The 22,500-nt window shown below is 37.6% G+C and overlaps 1 protein-coding gene across 29 annotated transcripts in view; it reads left to right on the forward strand.

Annotated features, from left to right (window-relative positions):
- LOC124948700 (zinc finger homeobox protein 3) overlaps positions 1–22,500 on the forward strand; it is a 402,750-nt gene that overhangs the window by 238,529 nt on the left and 141,721 nt on the right. For 7 of the 29 annotated variants that reach the window (XM_047492675.1, XM_047492702.1, XM_047492703.1 and 4 more), the window contains exon 1: positions 12,044–12,817. The exons of 21 other annotated variants lie outside the window; for them this stretch is intronic. The gene's annotated coding sequence lies outside the window, so the exon portion shown is untranslated. Of the gene's footprint in view, positions 1–12,043; positions 12,818–22,500 lie in introns of those variants that run through there. One more of the 29 variants, XM_047492676.1, reaches the window with a different exon arrangement.

The raw sequence follows: 22,500 nt of genomic DNA on the forward strand, positions 1-22,500 counted from the left end.
AAGAGAAGAAGAAGGAGAAAAAAATATACAATCCCCTATTGAATATATTATCTCATTTCTTTTATCCTCCCTCATCTAATTATACAGTTTTGTAATAATCTATTTGCTCTTGCGTTCCATTGAAAAAAAAAAAAAGAAAAAAAAAAGAAAAAAAAAGAAAAAAGAACAGAATAAAAAGAAAAAAAATCAAACCTAAGTGGTATATCGATGATCGTCGTAATTCCTTAGCGATGTTGTAATTTAGTTAATTATTATCCTTTTAAATCTATAATAATGGAATTGAAAACGAGTTTGAAGATAGATAGAAAATGGTTAAGTTAAAAAGCCGACGTTAAGAAAGAGAATTCATACGGGAAAAATTCCGGAATCTCTCAAGTTATCGCGTTTCAATGTATTTACACACACACACACACACATATATATATATATATATATATATCCAATCATAATATTTCATAGTTCTCGTCGTACGAAGAAAATTATACTCAAGTATGTAGGATCATTGTATCTATCCTGTGATAGAACAACATCGGATAAAAGAATCTATACCTACATACATATATATATATATATATATTTACATATATATATTTGTGTATATATATATATATGTAAATACACGTAGTATATATCTATGTACGTACGTATGTATGTTACACATGTATGTATTTATGTATATATATAAGTCTCGATTGAGGAAATCAAACGTTACGTGGTCGATAGCAAACGTCGAGTTAACCTAATTGCGTTAAGGACGAATATGTGAAAAAAATCGATAAGGGGGAGAATCATCTAACTGGAGTTTATGGCCCTAAAGAACAAATACGAACCGTTCTCGCACGTTCTCTTATATTAGCATTTAGTAATTACCTTATCGAACGGATCGGCCTGTAGTACTCGCTATCGAGCGTGTATCTCCGTTACGTCCTTCGCGCCTTTCCTGGCACGCGAGCGATTATCGGTTGCCCCGTTTCGTAGTTATGTGTATGTTATATACTACAACCTAACTACAACATCACGAAACGCCATTCCTTTTGAGAAAAAGAGAGAGAGAGAGAGAGAGAGAGAGAGAGAGAAAATTACCCTTTTCCATCGTTATACGGTCGATCCTTTTAACATTTCACTTGCCATTTTCATAATCCTATTAAAAGTTTCGAAAAGTTTCCCCCGTGATCTACAAATAATAATAATAATCATAATAATAATAATAATAATAATAATAATAATAATAATAATAAAGTTAGTTTATGAAATTTCAAAAAATAAAGATCAAGAATTATTTGATAAAGGATATAGAATTTTAATGTACAATTGTAATATCTATTAACGTAGATAACGTAGTTACGCCTACGTAGATATATCAATGTACAATTTGAAATTTAATTAAAAGAAGAATTAATTATATATCTTAATAATTGTAAGTATTAAGTATTATAAAGTATACAATTATGACGATAGTAAATTAACGTATCACACGAATAAGTATTTAAGAATGAGTTAAATCATTTATAATCTATGTAAGAATATTGAGATCAGTGACGTGTCATTTGTACCATCCCCTTTACATTTTATCGCGAGTTAAGGACGCGACTTTGTGGAAGGTCAGGGCCGTGCTCTTCGGCCCCTTCCCCCCCCCCCCCTCTCCTCTCCCCATTCTTATCCCTCCCAGCCCTCTGAACGATACCACCAACCTCGCGACGTATGTATTACACATGTATCGTTGTACACGCATGGTTGTACCAAATCACATATATACAAGCACATGTATGTATATATACATTTATACATATATATATATATATATATATATTGTATATATATACGACGAACCGAAATACTCTTTTTCTCTCTCTCTCTCTCTCTTTCTCTCTCTGTCTTTTTCTTTCTATACCACCCACTTTCACATATGTATGTACGTCTATATGTGTATGTATTCGCAAAAGCATACACGTGCTGTACGTGCACCTAAGTACATAAGTATAGCCATAACCGCCAACTTCGTGAATGGAGGAACGACGGTCGATCAATGCCCTCTCTTACGTTTATCTACAGCTTTTATGTGCGTCTCGACTCGCTATTTTCTCGTCGTCGTCTTCGTCGTCGTCTTCGTCGTCGTCGTCGTAGTAGTCATCCTCCTCGTTGTCTTCGTACGTGCTTTTTCTTAATAACGAATGAAACACGATTATTCTATATCCAGATCCAAAATTAATTTCAAGATTTTAAACATTATCCAAAATCGATAATGTTTATTTTAAATTCTTTTATATCATACTTATATATAAAAATACATTGTAACCTTGAAAAATTCTTTCCACAGATATATTGTAATATATCATATATTGATTTATCATATATGTTGAAAATATTTTATTATTATTATGTAATATTTGTAAATGTATATTGGATGCTCTCTATAAGGGAGAAGAAGAAGGAATTACGAAAGAATAAAAGAAAAAATAGGAAAGAAAAAAATAAATAAATAAATAAGTAATAATAATAATAATAATAATAATAATAATAATAATAATAATAATGATGATGATAATAATAATAAAAAAAAAAAATGGATAAATAAATATATTTAATGATTAGGTTAAAATCTTCGGTTGGATGCTCGTTAAATGTCTCCACACCTCGATAAATAGGTACGTTCCTTCCACGAAAGGATTCTTTTAATTAGAATTTATTAGTCTTCGTCTCGATTGTCTTTACCGGGTAGGACCGGTTCTTTAATTACACGCTCGACACGAACTACGACGACTACGACTACGACGACGAAGACGACGAACAACGATGACTACGACTACGACATTATATGCAAATAGGATAGGCGTTTGCGAATAACATTATATTTACGCAACGTTCTGAGATAATAAGCGTCACCTTTCGTTGAATCGATGAGAAACGTTCATTATATTACACTCTCAGGATCGACCGAGATGAGCGGTACAAGGTATATATATATATATATATATATATATATATATATATATATATATAGTTCCCTTCGTAGATCGAAAAATCTTATTAGGTATATACACTCTTAAATATAACTAGTATTAATCATTATACCGATCATTGGACGAAGTTTGATCGAAAGAATTAAGTAGGTACTTTCTATCTTATCCTTCGTTGATTCTTTATATATATATATATATATATATATATCTTGTTTGAATCGTCATTGCCATAAGTCATTTTGTCACGGCAAGTGAAACAACTTCAATCGCCATTATATACATATGTACTTATCTAGGAATATAATTTCTAAACTTTATCGGACCTTAACACGGCGTGTAAACATTATATCGTAATACTTTTTCCATCTCTCTTCATGGTTGTCTCACGTCGGTATAGGGGAAAGAGATAACAAAAAAAAAAAGGAAGAAAAGAAAAAGATAAAAGAAGAAAGCAAAAGAAGAGAAAAGAAAGTAAGATGAAAGGAAAAAAAATGGATAAATAAATCCGTTAATTTATGATTAATTATCTAAGTACAGAAGATGAGTAATGCGTATGGTTTACTCAAAGTCAAGGGAAAATAACTTTAGTTACTGTTTTGACAGTAATACGTGACGCGAACGATAATGAAAGGATTTAAAATCAGTCAAGCTTAATGAAATAACGAGATAAGATAATAAAGAGAATGAGCTTGGAGTTAAGTCAAAAGATAATATAGATATTGTACTATTTTTTTAGTACAACAGGTATGTTCATCTGAGTATTATGTTTTTAAGGCTATTATAAAAGTGTCGCTATTATAAAAGATTTAGGATTACACGCTTACGAATAATGTGTGTGCATAAAGTATTCATGACTTATTAGGGAGGAAGGGAGGTGAGACGTCGTTCTATTGCGCTCTTGACAATGGTCATTTAGTGGCGGGTGGTATATTGTTCTGCTAGTTTCACTTGAGTTTTTCGGGATACTAAGGTCTATTTGTGCGAGCAGGTAATGCATGTTCAATGACGAAAAGGACCCTCCTTTCTTTCTCCCTCCCTCTCTCTCTCTCTCTCTCTCTCTCTCTCTCTCTCTCTCTCTCTCTCTCGCACTCTCTCTTTCACTTTTACTCTCTTTATCTACATGGTTCCCCTTTTCTTTTTTGCTTTACGTGCTTTCCGTAAAGATGGCCAATGCTCGATGTCACCAGGACGATACACTTTATGCCCGACAGGTTCTACGAGACTTCCCAGTTTGACCAGAATATAGCAAAAAAAAATTGTTAGGACAAGGAAATCGTGCCAACGTAGGTATATATATATATATATATATATATATATATATATATACCTACTTTAGAATTCTTTGGTGCGATCAGTGTGTTCGGGTAGGTATCGCTTGATCTTCAACAGGTACCCATTGAAAAGTTTTCGTATAGCGTCGTTGAAAAATTCCTTCGATGTATTTGATCCTTTCGACGGAGGATCCCTTTTTTAAACTCCCCCACGACTAAAACGATGGCATACTTTACGTCATAATACTTTTCACAGATCATTTCATAGATCGTTTCCCATTATGGAATAAAAATTCTTCCCTGACGTGTTTCACGAACACGTGAAAAAAAACAAAAAGAAAAAAAAAAAAAAAGAAAACAGAAGAAAAAGAAAAAGAAAAAGAAGAAAAAAACAGAAGAAAGGAATAGATTTGTTCTTTATCTTTTCCTCTTTCTTTCTTTCTTTTTTTTCGATCATAGTTCGAAAAAATTCTCATGGTTTCGTGCAGAAAGAGAAAGATAGAGAGACAGAGAGAGAGAGAGAGAGAGAGAGAGAGAGAGAGAACGGAAGAGAAGGAGGGGGTGGTATCTACTCCCTTCGAAGGAACAGTCATTATGGTATCTGGCGTAAACTTATGGCACGCCTGAACGTAGAAGACTCCTCACATATTTTGGTCCTTCGACGCAGCCTCCGGACCACTCTCTAATTGCGACTAATTTCGTTAATTATCATAGAAGCACCGCAGCGTATAGCAGAAGAAAAAAAAAAAAAAGGGAGACCACTAATTCGAGATCTCTAACATTGTGTCTAGACTCTTAAACAACGTCGGCTTCCTCTGTTCTTTTCTTTATTTTTCTTTTTCTTTCAAATTCTGGTTTAATCTTTTCTTTCTTTCTTTCTTTCTTATTCTTTCCTCCCACACCCCATCCGTCGATCTAGCTTTTTTTCTTTTCTTTCCATTTTTTTGTTTTAATCTTCTTTACCTTTCAAAAGTCTTTCAATAACATTTCTATGTAGCAATGTTCATTAGAAGCATCGGGAAAATCATTGTTCATTATAAAATGTTAAAAACGAATGTAAATGAATGTTACTTATCTACGTGACTATTTCGTGTTTATCTATTTTAATTTCTCTCTCTCTCTCTCTCTCTCTCTCTCTTCTGTGTTTCCTATGGAATTTGATAAAATCCTGATGGTTTAAAATGTGTAAAGATATTTAATGAAAAATATCAAAAACTCGAACGAAAATGAACGAACGAAACGTGAACATGTCTCTAAGAACACTTTAGTTTAGAGAGCAGGTATATATCTATCTTATATTGTGTTTAATATAGGGAGAAGAGTTTTTCGTGGAATGGAGCAAGAAGGAAAGGCTTATGGGTCGGGGGGGCGGTAAAAGAGGGATGGGGGCGCAAAAGGGAAAGATAGGGAGGATGATGGTGGATGCTGGTTAAGGGCATTCCTCAACGTTTAAATTGTTTCCTTCGATCTTTGTCGAAGTTGAAGATCCATCGACATTTGCGGCTTCGGGTCGAAAGAACGAGAATGCAAGAACAATATTTTACTTTGAATGCATACAGAGAACTATGGCGGACTACACCTGCTGATGTTGAACAATTCCACCAGCAGGTCCGGCTACCTGATCTCTCGTAGCTGCGAAAGAAATTCTCATCCAAATCCTTATGGCCGTGAACACGTCCAAGGAAAAAAAGAAAAAAAAAAAGAAAAAGAAGAAAAAAAAAAGATGGAAAAACGAAAGAAAAAAGAAAAAGAGAAAGAAAGAAAAGAGAGAGAGAGAGAGAGAGAGAGAGAGAGAAAAAAAAGAATCGGTCCATTTCCATTCGACGATGCTGCTCTCTTTTTCTCTTTCCATCTTCGTTTTTTCTCAGAAAAGTCTTTTAACAATGGAATTTACAAAAGTAAAGTACAACCGCATAAAATCGAGATAGCTTTTGTCATACCATCTTTCTATCTATATATTTCTCTCTCTCTCTCTGTCTCTGTCTTTCTTCTAGAAAATACGAGAAAGAATTTTTCATTCCGTTCATCTTCCTAACGGACAAACAACGATGATGTGAAAGGAGGGACGAAATGGACGAACGGACGGACGAACGAACGAACAAACGAACGAACGAACGAAAGGTACATTGTGAGAGAATGATCATAAGACAATACTTCAAAGTAACGTAGTTCAAACCGGATCCTCGAACGTGGACACGATCTCCTTTCATTTTTAACTCATCTCGAGGACGATCGTGAGATTCAAAAGAGAGAATGAGAAAGAGAGAGAGAGAGAGAGAGAGAGAGAGAGAGAGAGAGAAAGAGAAAGAGAGCTGGACAAGAAGGGTAAAAAAAGTAACCTGGAAGGTCGACAGCCCTTCTTTTATCGGTGAAAGAAGAGGGGTGAAATGTACGGCGCCCGGCTGTCTGCTGAATCTGGTTTCCCTTCGGTTCAAAAGTTGTGCCCTAGAATGACCAGCAGTCTCTTTCTATCTGTAACTCTCTCTCTTTCTCTCTCTCTTTCTTTCTCTCTCTCTCTCTTTCTTTTCTTCTAACTCATGACGTATATAACTCACCCTTTTTAACAGGATACTCTCCCTGGTGTCTTCCCAAAGAGAGAAAGAAGGAAAAACAACTAGTCAGCCCCATTCACCTGGCTTGACGTTGCGTGTTGCGTCTCGAAAATCGTTCAAAGAAGGAACGAACGTGCTTAGGAACAAAGTAGACAGACAGAGAGAGAGAATGTATGCATTTCTTTCCAAGTTCTGCGCGGTTTTTACGGGTGCGGAACGACCGCACTCGATGTACACGCGAGTCAACCGCAACTACCCCTTTTTACCACCCCCGCCTCCGCCATCATAAAAGTCTCCTATGCACGCACATTGCCCAAACGAATATTTTCCATCGAGGACTCACCCCTGTCCTTTCGAAGGGCAATTTCTCGAAGGTGAGGTCAGGTTTTAACGTCTTGAATTTTTTCGTAACTTGTATACAAGTATTGACGACACACTTTTACATTAACCGCGTCCATCCATCATCGTTCGCCGATTTTTATCGTTCGATTTAATCTACGCCTCGATCACATTTATTAAGCGCAATATCTTAAACGTTTTTTTCTCCATTTTTTATGTTAACAGTTACGAAATCGCGCATTGAATTGAATTGAATTGAATTGAATTGAATTGCATTGAATTGGATTGAACGAGAAGAAAGGGAAAAAGTAAGTAAATAAATAAAAAAGAAAAAGAAAAAAAAAGAGAAAAAAAAGAAAGAAAGAAAGAAAGAAAGAAAAAAAAAACGGAAAGAAACAAGCAACAAAAAGAAGAAAATAATAATTGAAAAAAGGAAATATTCTTTTGGACGTACATTAAGCACAATATATGTATATACATATATATAACTAATGTCCAAGGTCTCTAAGTGGATGAGAAAGAAGAGGAGAGAGGTAAACAAAAGGAAGGTGAGAAAAATAAAAAGAAAAGGAAAAAGAAAAGAGAAGAGAAAAGAAAAGAGAAAAAGAAAAAATAAAAGAAAGAAAATCTGTTCGAAGAAAATTGTCTCAACAAAATCGCCGTTGGCACGCGAAAAGAATGAGAAGAAGTACGGCTCCAAGTTAAATTGGACGGCCTTGTTTGCGAGATAGTCGAGGTTCGTTTTTTACGCATGTCTTTCCCACAGTTAAGAAGGAAGATCGCCGACTACCGTGTCGTCCACGTTGTCTAGCGTTCTTTGTAATATTTCTCATAGTAAAACCTTAGTCCGATCTTACTGTCGTTCAGTAAGGCCGAGCGACGACAAGGAATGCACAAGTCGTTCTCTCTCTCTCTCTCTCTTTCTCTCTCTCTTTCTCTTTCTCTTTCTCTTTCTCTTTCTCTTCCTCTTTCTCTCTATCTATCTATCTCTTTATTTTTCTTGGCGTTCTAGAGAATCGCGAAGCGTTTTGACGAGCTCGTAAAACCGACGCTCCGAGACGCGAATAATCTAGATACCTATAAGCGCGTACCTCGCGCACCGATTTTCGCGCTTCGCGTGCACGAACTCTCGCCGGCTTACTCTCTCAAATTGAGCCATTTCCATGCGAGGAATTTATTTTCTTTCCCCTTCCTACCAACACCCCCTAACTCTCCCCCCGGCCCCACCACCACCATCACTATCCCACTGATAGATCTCCTCCCTACCATCCCCTCGTGAAAGGGAGATAGAAACATGAGAATCCATATTGGAAGAGATAGAGGTACGGAGAAAGAGTGAGTGCCTCGGTGTATATAACAACAAAGGGTAATCGCGTAACTCCACCTAAAGGTGGAAGAAAGAGAGAAAGAATGAGAGAAAGAGTGAGAGAGAGAGAGAGAGAGAGAGAGAGAGAAGAAACAAAGGGGAAAAAAATAAAAAAAGAAGAAGAGATCTATCTCGAGATTTATTTTCGCGGACTTGAGGAAAATGACGGTCTCGCGAACGGAACACAAGGAGAATCGAGATCGCTTTAAAAGCGATTTTACGAGTTTCCCTTTTCGAGAGAAAGAGAGTAAGAGAGAGAGAGAGAGAGAGAGGATGGGACACCTGGTCTTCGAAGGCCGTCCGCGTTCCAGAATCTCGAAAGTGCAGTAAAACTGACCGAAGCTGTATGAGAGGAGGAAAGAGAGAGAGAGAGAGAGAGAGAGAGAGAGAGAGAGACGCTTTTTGAAGCATGAAAAGGATGAGAAATCCTCTCCCTTTCGGTCCATCCATTCACAGTTCTTCCCTCACTTCTTTATTTCTTCTTCTTCTCCTTCTTCTTCTATTTCTCCATTTTAAACCACCGCTTCATCCCTCCTCGATCAGGAATCTCCCTCTTACTGTTTCTCGAGCAACAACCCTTGAACGTACGATTCTTACTTAGAGCCGGTTGATACACGTTTTCTTGAACAGAACGAAGAAAGAGAGAGAGAGAGAGAGAGAGAGAGAGAGAGAGAGAAAGATTATATGAAAGAGAAAGAAGAAGAAAATAAGAGATACAGAAACTAGACTCACTTTTGTAACAATAGGATTCTTCTCAAAAAAAAAAAAAAAAAGGGACAATTTATCATTAAAGGGTAAGTAAGTAATTTATCTATCCATCGTTCGAGCACAAATCTACCCTCTGCCGTAAGTTTTGGTTTGCCGAAGGAGAAACCTTGTAGGACGTTGCCCTTGAAAATACATCGAAGGGGTAGAAAGTAAAGTGGCAAGAAAAAAAGATTAAGAAAAATAGTATATGTGGGAATGTGCATGTGTGTGTGTGTGTGTGTGTGTGTGTGTGTGAGAGAGAGAGAGAGAGAGAAGGGTTGAGGAGGAAAACAAACACGACGCTTTGTAATCGAATGGAGTAAGGCAGCTCATTCTAAACTTTATTAATCCCATCCCGAGTATTCTAGATTACGAGCTTCTGTATCCCAAAGGATGTCCCCTCTTTGTAAAAAGGATCCCACAGTCCACGTAGAGTAAAGAAACTCCATTTCTGTGTGGCCTCTTCTACTTCTTCTTCTTCTTCTTCTTCTTCTTCTTCTTACTCTTCTCTTTTTGAAATCATTGGTTCTCCTCACGTTAACCTTTTCTCCTTCTCGTCATTTGCACAAATAGGCACCCGTTGGATTACAGTACCGTGCAACACAATGGCTGTCGTCATTGTCTCCAAGAGAGAAAGAGAGAAAGGGCAAGAGATAAAGATAGATAGATAGGGAGGGAGAGTGAGAGAGAGAGAGAGAGAGAGAGAGAGAGAGAGAGAGAATGACATGCAACGAAGGAAGGACCACCGGTAGGTACCTACTTTGTCGCAATCTTTTTAATTTATCGAACGACCATTCTCTATCTCTTTTCTCTATTTCTTTCTTTCTCTCTCTCACTCTCTCTCTCTCTCTCTCTCTCTCTCTCTCTCTCTCTCTCTCTCTCTATCTCTTTCTTTCTTCCTCACGCAACGTCGAAGGCTACTTCCTCATTTCGTATAAATCAACTCGAGTTTATGGAGTTCTATAGTCCTTATTTCCACGAGGATTCACGTTGTTAAAATTCATTCCACGAATGTCTCGTTTGAAGGAGGCATTAATAATCTTCTCATCTTGTAGGTATCTAGATAACGATCACAAAATAACTTTCCCGCACCTTGAAAAAGAAAAAGATAAAGAAAGAACGAGAGAGAGAGAGAGAGAGAGAGAGAGAGAGAGAGAGAGAGAAAGAGAGAAAGAGAAGGAGAGAGAGAAAGAGTACGAAATTCCGCCGACGGATATAAGCAGAGGCGTCCTCCTCGTCTCTCCTACCTTCGGAAATCCTGGATCTTCGATCGAGTCGAGTCGCGAACGATACGATACGTCCGGAGGAGTAAACGATGAGATGAGAGAAGAAGAAGGAGGAGGAGGAGGAGGAGGAGAATGAAAAAGAAGGGTTGCTCGCGAAAAGGGAGATAGAGAGAAAGAGAAAGAGAGAAATATATATATATATATATATATATATATATATATATATATAGAGTAGGAAAAGGGGGTTGGTGGAAAGAGAGAAGGAAAGTTTACCGGAAAGATATCCGGGAAGTCGCGGAGGAGTACTCTTCCCTTACCCCTACCCCCGAGCAACACCCCACCCCACCACTATCACAAGCAAGGAAGAGCAGCAAGAGCAGCAGCAGCAGCAGCAGCAGCAGCAGCAGCAGCAGCAGCAGCACGAGGATGAGGACGACGAGAGGACGACGAAGACGACGGAGCACCAACATTGCTACTTGACCGCCGTGACACCCGTCGTTCGTCTTCTTGGTCCTCTCTTGGATTCTGCGCGCCGTCGTCGTCCCGTTCTCTCGTTGTAAGAGAGAACGAACGAACGGACGAACGAACGAACGAACGAACGACGAACGTACGTACGTATGTACGAACGAACGTACGAACGTACGAACGAACGAACGACAAAGCGGGCAAGCGAGGGAGCGCGCGCGCGCGGGCGCACTCTCGCGCGCTCTCGCTAGAGTACAATCCCCGGGGTGGGGATACTCTGCTCTTGGCAGAGTAGGAAACTGGTAGGAGAGCGAGAGAGAGAGCTAGATACCCCCACCAAAGTGAATCTTAAGCGCGGTACGAAGCCACGCCCATCGGGGTAACTAAGCCACGCCAGTAGTTCCCCCACTATTAACTCGAGTCATTCGTGGCGAATGGTGGGGGAACGACAAACGCGCCGCTCTCGTTCGAGTCGTTTAAGTGGGGGTAGATTATCGGTAGTGGGGGAATGTTGTAAACCCCATCGGGTGGGGGAAACTTGGAAGACCGAGCGCACTCGGTGCCCCGCGTTACGAGGGGAGGGGTGGAAGCCGCCGGTCCGGAGGGGCGGGGAAGCGAACAGTTCGGCAGCGCGACCCGACGTGGGCACTTCGCTGTCCGGCCTTTCCTTCATTAAAATATTATTCCGTGCGTAGAGAGAGAGAAGACCCGCGGACACGAGAGCGCGGCGAGAGCCCTCGCCGCCCGTTTTCACGCCACGAACAAGGAACGCACTCTCTCGCCACCCCCGTCGCCGTGTCGTCGATTATTATAGTACGTCGCCGTTGTTCTCGTTGTTTTAACGTGTTCGTTACGTTAATTCGTCGGGGGTGTTTTATTAATAACGTGGACGTGCCGGATAATATACATAATATACTAGCACACAAATACACAAGTATACACGTACTCTCTCCTCTCTCTCTCTCTCTCTCTCACACACACACACACACACACACATACACACATTCTCTCTCTCTTTCTCTCTCTCTCTCTCTCTGTCTTTCTCACATACACACACGCACCAACATACATATAAACACAATACACTATTTTATTATCACATACTCGTAGTCTGTTAATCTTCGTCGTTGTCGTCATCGTCATCGTCATCGTCATCGTCATCGTCATCGTCATCGTCGTCGTCGTCGTCGTCATCGTCGACTTCGTCTTCGTCGTCGTCGTCGTCGTCAACGTATCTATCGTCAATGTCCTGTTCGAGGAAAGGATCCCCACATACGTTTACGCCAACCAAAAGAGAAAGAAGAAAAGCGTGCTTGCCGGAGGTGTTTTATTAGTGTTCCTATCGAAACTACTTTCAAGAGTAGTTTGTGTGACTTTAAGTGCGTTTATTATTTTTATTAATGAACAGGATTGCCGGCAGAAGAAAGTGGGAGAGAGAAAATGACCGTCTGTGCTATCGAGAACCTTCCTTTTGACCATTTAGAAATTTACAGTCCTTTGTTGATTTATAAAGGATATACCTGGTTTAACTAAATGGTTTAACTGCACGGTTTAATTGCATTGTTTCCATCACGAATGTTCACTTCCACTACTTTATTTGGAAATTTTTCTCGGACGAAGACCAAGAAACGTGGATATCACGTGCATTATCCTATCGTCAGCATCGAGAGCAACATCTTTATATATATATATCGTGGAATTTGGAAAAAGTACTATACATGATGTACATACATACATATGTATGTATACATATATATGTATATCAGTGATACACGTGGCCAATATCAAAAGTGCGCGACGAAGGAAGTTCCTGCGTGAGAAAGAAAATTAATAAAGAGAAAAAGAGAGAAAAATACAAGATATACTGCGAGCTCGCGGGATATGAACCCAGGTACGTGTTCATCATAGTGAGATAACGTTCAAGTTGTTTTGTGCTAAAGTGTAAAATTCATTTTTCGGAACTTTGGATTTTTATCCTAATCTCTCATTGTTATTTGCTCCCTGGATTTGGTGATACTGTGCGATAATCAGGATCAGTGAAACCTAATCGTTCTTTTATAGGATAGTTTAGCCCTTCCAGTGATGTGGTAGGTTCTTTCGAAGAGTGATCGATTGTAGAAATTAAAAGGGAGGAATAAGAGAAAAGAAAAAGAAAAGAAAAGAAAAGAAAAGAAAATCAATCAAATCCTCGTGAAAACTCGAGCTCGTTAATTGTTTTCATTCGTGTCAAGAAATTTCTTTTGGATCTACAATCTTTATGCTGACATAATATACGAGATCTATCGATTTTCGGTGATTAGAAGACGATAATTCGTCTTTGATTTCGTTCGAAAGATATTTTGTTCATTTTCGTTCGTTCAACAACAATATCTCGTCCTTTCGTCCTCTATGCCGTTGTTTAAGAAAAACAGTAAGAATGAAAGAAAGAAAGAAAGAAAAAAAACAAAAAAATTTTATAAGGTTCAATTCCCCAATCACGAAATAATAATTGAATAAGTCGCATTGGATAATACGAATAGACGAAACTAAAAGAGAAAAATCTAATATGATTTTCTCGATGGATTTTTATTTTCTTTTCCTGATTCCGTGGTCTTTATCAAGCGCGCGACTAAGTGTTCCACGAAATGTCTATACTTTGGTTAAAAGGTGCGTGTAAGCCGCAAGAGAGAACCCGCGGTGGAAACGCGTGCGACACGCCAGATTTCGATTTCGAGCGTAGATAAGGGAACCGGTATTATGGTTCTCCACTCGAAGCGAGCCGAAGAAGGTTCGCGCGCGCACTCAACTCTCTCTCTCTCTCTCTCTCTCTCTCTCTCTCTGTTATTTACTCACTCACTCACACGTTGCGATTTAGATATCAACCTTTTGTTTATCAACAGAACGCCGGGAAGCGTAGGAAATTTGAAACGCGTTTCTCTATCTATCTCTCTCTCTCTCTCTCTCTCTCTCTCCCTCACATTCATTCACTCTCCCTCACTCTCTCTATCTATCTCTTTTTTTTACGTCATTTTTCTTTCGAAGGAACCTCCTCTTCTCTTGGCATCCATTTCGTTCTTTTCTTTTTCTTCTCCTCTCGTCGTTCATCATCGTCGTCATCGTCGTCGTCGTCGTCGTCGTCGTCGTCGTCGTCGTGATCGTCATCGTCGTCGTAACGAAACGTTTCTCGCTTCGTCGAGGCTATCATCGACTTCCGCTAGAAGCACCACGCGTTATACTCTTCTTTTTGTCGGCGATACCTCGACGATGCAATTACTGCGAGTAGGCTTTCGAGTTGTTGAGGTTTCCGTCAGAGGTCAGTGACGAGTTTACAGCGTCATTCCCTCTCTCTCTTTCTCTCTCTCTCTCTCTCTGTCTTTTTCTCTCTCTCTTTCTCTCCATTCCCGATTAGTTCCTCTTTCTAAGATGATTAGAGCCAGGTACTCATTTATTAGCGAACCGTCGAAGGATACGTAACTCTACCGACGCAAGTCTTACTTGCATTTTCGTCATTTCATTCAATAGTCTTTACAAGACCTTTGATATAAATCCAGAAAAGTATTCGCGTCTATTTATTTATTTATTTATTTATTTATTTATTAATTTATTAATTAATTTTTTTTTTGTTCCGTAATTTCTTTTCTTTTCTGCATTCGTTTATTAATTAGCTTTTATTTAATTATCATATCGAAATTACGATATATCACTAGCATCGATACGTCGATCTAATGATTTTGACGTTATTACGTTCAGGTGCGCGCGCGCGCGCGAGCGAACGAGCAAGCGAATGAGCATATATTTCAACGTATATGCGTGAGTATGCGTGGGCACATTAATCGACATCTTATCTCAATAGATTTTTCATTGTTCTATCAAACCTTCTCATTCGCTTTATCCTGTTACAATTCAAACGGTACGGTTTAAAAACTAGATACCTTTCGAGGTTAATTAATCGCGATTAGGTGAAACACGTATGCCAAGTTTTCTCGTGAGCCTCGTGTACACCACTAACGTTGATTAATTAAACCCGGCGTAGTTAGTTACTACTACGGATATATCCGAGCTTTCACGAAAGAAAATTGACCACCGAGGTCAACGATATCTCGCGTCTCCGCGTTATTTCTTGCAGAGTTTGACTTACCGTTCGTCTTTCTCCTTTTTTTTCCTCCAACACCTATCTTTCTCTCTCTCTATCTATCTATCTATCTATCTCTAAATATATATTTATCTATCCGTCTCTTTTTTCTCAAGTCGTTTTACACAAGTAATTAATCGTGATTGATATACATCGCCGTGTTCCCTTGTCGGATGAAGTAACCATCGTTCTTGTCTTCTATGAGAATCATAAAAAGGATCAATTCTAAAACGGATAAATGCGGTTACTATATTTGTCTATATATATATATATATATATATATATATAGATATAGATATAGATATAGATATAGATATATATACGCACTGTTGTTGGTATAAGATAGAAATCGTTTCCACGTTTTTACCGAGTAGTCAAATACTCGAAAAGTATCTTTCGATACGACGAGTTACTATCTTTGTACATTGAGATGCCGTCTTATTGCCGTAGGATACCTTAAATACATAAAAACATGAAAGAAATTATTTCAACAGAATTACCACAGATAGTCAAAATCTCTCAATGAATTGTATTTCTCGTTGGGGATAAATTATCGTTAAATATTTAAAAATAAATTATTACGAATATATTACGAGAAGTACGTAACAAGTGATAAAGAGTAAAAGTATGTACGTACGTACATATATATATATACATATATATCTATCGCGACGAAACGGAAAGTAGAAATAAAAGAGAAAGAGGAGAAATAAGACAAAAAAAGAAAAAAAAAAAAAAAAAAACTTTAACATGGTCACGCCCACGACGAACAAGCCAGCCATCCCGCCGACTCCCCCTTTCCCATCCCTCATCCCACCCCCCCCGACACTCGCCGCCTGCCTTTTCTATCTCGTGGACATTTTTCTCATGGAAGTTGACGCGAACTTAAAGACGAACGTTGTCGCAATTTGTTTGCCGGAAAGGAGTGAAAAGCGGGCGGAGAAATGTGGAAAGAGTGAAAGAAAGAATGAGACAGGAAGTATCCTCTGGGACTAATTAATCGCGAACCGGTAGTATCTCCTATGATTATAATTCCCCTTTTATACCGTGGAATACCCATCGAGCGTGCCTCGACTTTAATTCTTGTATAAATACCTTACTTACTTTCCGCTTTCACGTTCTATCGAGAGAGTTCTCATCGATCCTATATACCTACTTCCACGTAATTAGAATTTCGCGAGATGTCTGCGATTATTTCGTAAAAGTCGATTAATTAAAATGGTGTCCCGCTGTGTGTTCTCGTTAACGAACAGCTTCGACGACAAAGTCGTGAAAGGGGAAGAAAAAAAGCGGGGAAAAGAGGGAGTGAAGACTGTGGAGAGTATGTGTGGTGGCGGGGGGTAGAGGAGTCCGAGGTGCAGCCGACCGGACTCGTAATCGTAACGGGGAAGTGGGGGGGGGGATGGGGATAGAGAGGGAAAAGAGATATTCCTTTTATCGTTTTTATCAATGAAAACGACAATTCATTTTTGTTCTTGTTCCTTCTTTCTTGTTCTTTCTTTTTTTTTTTTTTTTTTCTTTTTTTTCCCTTTTTTTTTTCTTTTGCCTTTTTACGTTATCACAGAGACGCAAATTGATTTATTTTTTAATATATACATTCTCTTTTTTTTTCTTTTTTTTTTTTTTTTTTTTTTTTTTTTTTTTCATTATTATTATCTCATTCGTGACCGTTCTTTTCTTTTTTTTTCTTTCCGTTCGGTCAATTTGTTAACGACAATGTTAATATCATAAGTGTTTGTTTGTAAGGACTTTTAAGTGCAGCTCTCTCTCTCTCTCTCTCTCTCTCTCTTTTTCCCAGACAACATACCAAAATGCTCATAATCGGTAAATTTAACGGCTCATTCAAAAGACCAAGATATATATTATCGTGCACCGATAGAGGCGTACGTAAAATCATGTTGCCACGTACCCTGTTATCGTAAAGCTTAGCGATATGTGCATGTATGTTCCCTGTACATATGCGGAAGAACGTTACAATGTTTGACACGCCGACAATTAAAATAGTAATAATTTATTATCGCCTTTTGCATAACCCCGTATGTATGCACGCGAGAGTAATGACGCGGGTGGACACGAACGCTTAACATCTAAGGACAATTAGAAAATATGCATCAAGGTGATTAGAACAAAAAAGAGTAAAAGAAAGAAGGAAAGAAAAAAAGAAAGAAAGAAAGAAAGAAAGAAAAGTGAACAAACAAATGGGAAAGAGAATCGATCATTTTTCATTGAATATATCATAGATTTGTTTTTCATTTCTTTTACTTCTTTTTTACTATCATCTATTAACACTTTATCTATGGAGAAAAGATTTTCTTTTTTCAATGTGTGACGCGTGCTCATTCGCTCTCGTGTGCGTGTGTGTATTGGGGTGTACTGTTTGCTTGGAATCCGACGGGAGCCGAGCGTTGAAATCACCAAGGAAACTAACTCTTCTCACGAAATACGTCGAATCTATCTCACTTTTATTTCTCGTTTAATTAAATGAAATCTGATCGATTGTTTTGTCAATTCTTTCTTTTTTTTCTTTTTTTGTTCTTCTAAAAACTCCATAGATACTTTCTAATGTATCGAATGTATGTATTCGTTGATGAAAAAAAAAATGAAGAGAGAGAGAGAGAGAGATAAGAAATATTCGATTAATTGTTATGAAATTTTCAAAATATGTCATACGTCGTTAAATTCGCGATATCTCGAAATTCATAGATATTCTATATTGAAAATTTTGTCGAATCATACATTCGAAATGGAAATGAAAAGGACCGCTATAAGACGAATTTATATAGTTCGACTTAGGTAAACCCTTTTTTTTATTTTTTTATTTTTTTTTTTCTTTATCTTTAACACTTGAAATAGGTAGAAGTATAAAAAGAAAAAAAAAAGAAAAGGATACATATATGAATTTGTATAAAGTCGAAAGGGGATGATTATAAAGAAATATTTCTCTTTCCTTTTTCTTTTCTTCTTTTTTTTTTTTTTTTCAACGATCTAATCCTTCGTTGACCTCGTAGTTTCTTACGTACGAAACGGAAATTAGTCCGAGAGCACAGTGATTTCGAAGAAGAGGATCCACGATGGACGTAATCCAGTTATCTCGGTTGGATCGGAATCCATTAAAATGGCTGTGCGCTGGCTTTCTCTATCTTGGAATGATCGGTCATTTAATGGACACGCCGCGAAGTGTTCAGATTCGGGCCGGTTCTCTCTCTCTCTCTCTCTCTCTCTCTTTCTCTCTCTGCTTTTCTCTTTTCTTTTATTATTCTTCCTCTTCTTTAACTTCTTTCCATTCGGGATTCGCAGCGATTTAATTAAAATTGAGGCCGTAGTTTTCTTTCGAAACTTAAGTAGATACGTGTAGATACTTGCTTGGTTGTATTAACGTTGGTTGTTAATCGACAGGACGAGCGTGATCTCCTTCGTGAGAAAAAGAAAAAAAAGAGAGAGAGAGAGAGAGAGAGAGAGAGTGAAGTAGATAAAGAAAGGAACGGAAAAAACGGCCAAGAAGGTAGATCGGATAAGGGCTTTAAAAGCGCGAAGAAAGTGCTAAGGTATTAAAGTTGTACCCTTCGACGTTGGAATTCGAGTTCTCGTGTTGTTCCGCCCCCGCCTTCGGAAGAATTCGATTTTAATTCCTAAGCAACGAAGCTTCCCTTAAAAAAAAATTTAACCGGTCGTGTGTATGTACTTCTTACGTATCTACATATATATATATATATATATATATATATACGTGTTTGTGTATATAACGAGCAATATGGCCGATCGTGTTCTCCTATAGAAATAGAGAAAGAAAGAGAAAGAGCAACTAAAATATCTATAGATATTTGCCATACTCAGTGCTAACGGTGTGACGGCAGCGTTCTAATCGGCAGTGAATATTCGATGGGAATGTTACGCATTAATTGACGTGCTACACTAATAAGGATAATTTATATTGACTTGGATTGCTTGTTATTTAGTTAAAATCTCTTGTCGAATTGTGAACTATAATTTCGTTCGTTCTATTACCTTCACTTATACTTTTCTTCATTTATATATATATATATATATATATTCTTTTCTTTTTTTTTTATTATTATTATTATCGTATCGGCGTATTTAATTTTCTTGTTTTTTTTTTTTTTTTTCTATCTTTCTTTCATTACTTTACTTTTACTTAACTTTATTTTACTTTACCTTCGAAGCACCCCTAATCTCGTATTCATAAAGAAGATAAAGAGAAAAAAAAAAGTCGACGGGAGGAAGGTAGAAATGGGAAGGGAGAGGAGGAGAAAAAGGAGGTGGAGGAGGAGAGGGGGCGCGCGCGCGCGCGCTATGTAGCCCTTTATCTTTCCTAACGAAATTTGCATGAAAGTCGAAGGAAACGAGTCCCGCGAATTATATTTAAGTTTGCGTGGTTTCCGGAAGGATCGTAAAACGGTTGTCCCGCTAGCGATTAGTATTTTTCTACTTCCACGACATCGAAGTATTATCTTTCTTTTACTCCGACAACGAGCTTCTCCTCGTCGCGTTACCCTGTCATTACGTACACGTATTAAATCCCCGTAATTACAGATATTAGATTTTCTAATGGCAACGTAAACTATCCGTAAAAGCTCTCTGTTAGTCCGATCGCCAAACGTAATTACTATGGGAAGTTATGCGCGTGTACTTACTTACTTTGATTTCGTATTCTAATGTGAATTAAATCTATAAGAGAGTACTGGAGTAATGAATAGAAGATACGTCTATAAAAAAATATGTATATGTGTATATGTATATTTATATGTATACGCATCTATGTATATGCAGGTATATATGTGTATAAAAAAAGAAAGAAAAAGAAAGAAAAAATCCTTTGAAGAATTCGAGTAGATTCGAGTGACCTGATCTGATATTCATAAATGTAGAAAAGGGTGGCCCGTTCTCGGCTGACGAAAATTTGCATTAAACTCAGAAAATCTATGAGAGGGGTTCGAACGGAACGTGGCATCACTTCAAATAGAATGAAAGACTAATAATAATAATAATAATAACAATAATAATATAAGAAACTAAATATATAAATATATCAAAAAAAAAAAAAAAAAAAAGAAAAAAAAAGAAAAGAAATAAAAGGATGAGAGAAGAATGCAAGAAGGGTGAAAAGATTCATAATTCTCTTCTCATTTTCGCTTTCCTTGAGGATGCAAAATAGACTTCTCTTTTCTATGAGGGAAGTAACAAGCGTGCAAGGCACACGTGCCCTCCCATTTCTCTCCTTCCATTTCTCTCTCTCTCTCTCTCTCTCTTCCTACCTCTTCCCCCTTTTTATATCCATTTTCTTCGAACCGCGTGCCTACGTAATGCCATTTATTATCATAAACGATCGTCGAACGTTTGATTCGTCGATTTATTTCGACCGAGCTTGTCGCCATTGAGAATTAACGAGCTCTTTATGCGAGAAGTCGAAGAAGAAGAAGAAGAAGAAGAAGAAGAAGAAGAAGAAGAAGAAGAAGAAGTAGAAGTAGAAGAGGAAAAATTACGAAATAAGAAGGAAGGAGAAGAGGACGCGAATCTTGATTCGAATCCCTATTGGTTCGAATTAAAAAAGAAAATATATTTTAATAATAATGATAATAATAATAGTAATAATGACGATAATAATTCGATGAAATTGTTCTTAAATGATATGTTGAAAGAAGAAAAGAAAAAGAGATAAAAAATAATATATACATATGCATATATATTATACTCACTCGTGAGGCTAAATCCCACGGTCTGAAATCGTGCCGGAATCATGACAATATTGTTCGAAACGAAGTAAGAATGCCGAAGAAAAGAGGAGGTGGTGGTGTTGGGTAAAAGAAAATAGAAGATAGGAATTCGTAAGATCAGTTGTCGTGGATGCTGTTCGAACGACGTGTAGTTGTCGGTATTCCGTGCTCTTCCCGCGACCGAAGGTAGAGAGGTCAATACCGAACTACCACGAAAAGTTCACGACCAGTGTAACGGTTATAATCATTGGGTAGTAGGTGTACCTACCTAGGTATGTGGATATCCACTCGGTTAACAGAACTCTAACGATCTATACGATGTAACTTAATTTGCCGTAACGCGCGAAACCGTTGTATAGAAACGGAGAACCCTAACAATAAACGTAATAAGTGACGTCTTTCTCTCTTTCTCTATCATTTCATCCTGTAACTCTCTAAAATATGTAAATTTGCCACGTAATTTTGTACGATTTAAAAATAATCATTTCTCGTTTTGCCTTTAGCAAATATTTTTCTAATCGTAGAACGTTCTCGAGGATTCGTTAACGTTCGAATCCAATAATTTTTCTATTTTCTATCGTTTCTTTCCAATTTGGAAATAATGAAGAAATCGAAGTGAAAACGTTTAATAACGTTTTGCAAAATTTTTCTTTCCTATAAATTCATCTTTCTCTCTCTATTCGTCTTTTACTCTTCTCTCTCCTCTTTTTTTCGTCTTTTTCTTTTTTTTTTCTTCTTTTTTTTCTTTTCTTTTTTTTTTTTTTTTTTTTTTAACAAGAGGTAACATTGTGCTCGCGATAGGATACTAACGCTTCGAGAACTTCAACAGAGAAAAGTCGTGAATATGAGTGAGATCAGGCATTAGGTGCCTTTATGTCGGCACAATGCCGTTTATTATCATAATCTATTATCGCGGCTTACACCGAACGTGCCTGAAACGCTTCTGAAATGTTCCTTGCGACCCTTTAAGGGGATTGTCCCACACAAGGATTATATATTTTCTTTCTCTTACTTCTCTCTCTCTCTTTCTCTCTCTCTCTTTGTCTCTCTCTCTCTCTCTATCTCTCTCTTTCTTTTTTCTTTCTTCAATTCGTTTAACGCTTGATTACCTTCGCTCGAAACAATTTTTTAATAGAAAGATAATTTAAATAAAAAATTTTCAATAAATATTACTTCCTATTATGGACTGAAATTTTTTAATACTTTTTTCAATTTCAAAAATGATCTTGTTCTCGTTATTCTCTCTCTCTCTCACTCTCTCTCTCTCTCTCTCTCTCTCTCTCTCTCTCTCTCTCTCTCTCTCTCTCTCTCTCTCTCTCTTTCTCTCCATTTTTCTTAATTCGAATGTAATCGTACTTATGATTACATGATCTTCCTCTACGGACTGTCTCTTTTTATTTCATCCTTTTGGGAGAAGCATAAATTATAGGAAAACGTGCGACTAGTAACTGTACGTTTAATGAGTTAAACCAACCGATCGTGTTCGATCCGAGTGTAAAAGAGAACATTTTATTATCCCTTAAATAATACTTTCGGAGCATTTACGTCCTGCGTGACATCGTTTATCGTTCACTCGTTATGAGTAACACCAAAAAATCAACAAACTTCTCCTCCCTCTCTCTCTCTCTCTCTCTCTCTCTCTCTTTTTCTTTCCCTCTTTCTGTCCTTTATCTTGTCCTTTTTTTTCACGCATAAGAAAGAAAGAGATAAGGGATATAAAAAGAATATAAG

Source organism: Vespa velutina, chromosome 4 (genome assembly GCF_912470025.1).
Source record: "Vespa velutina chromosome 4, iVesVel2.1, whole genome shotgun sequence".
NCBI lineage: Eukaryota > Metazoa > Arthropoda > Insecta > Hymenoptera > Vespidae > Vespa > Vespa velutina.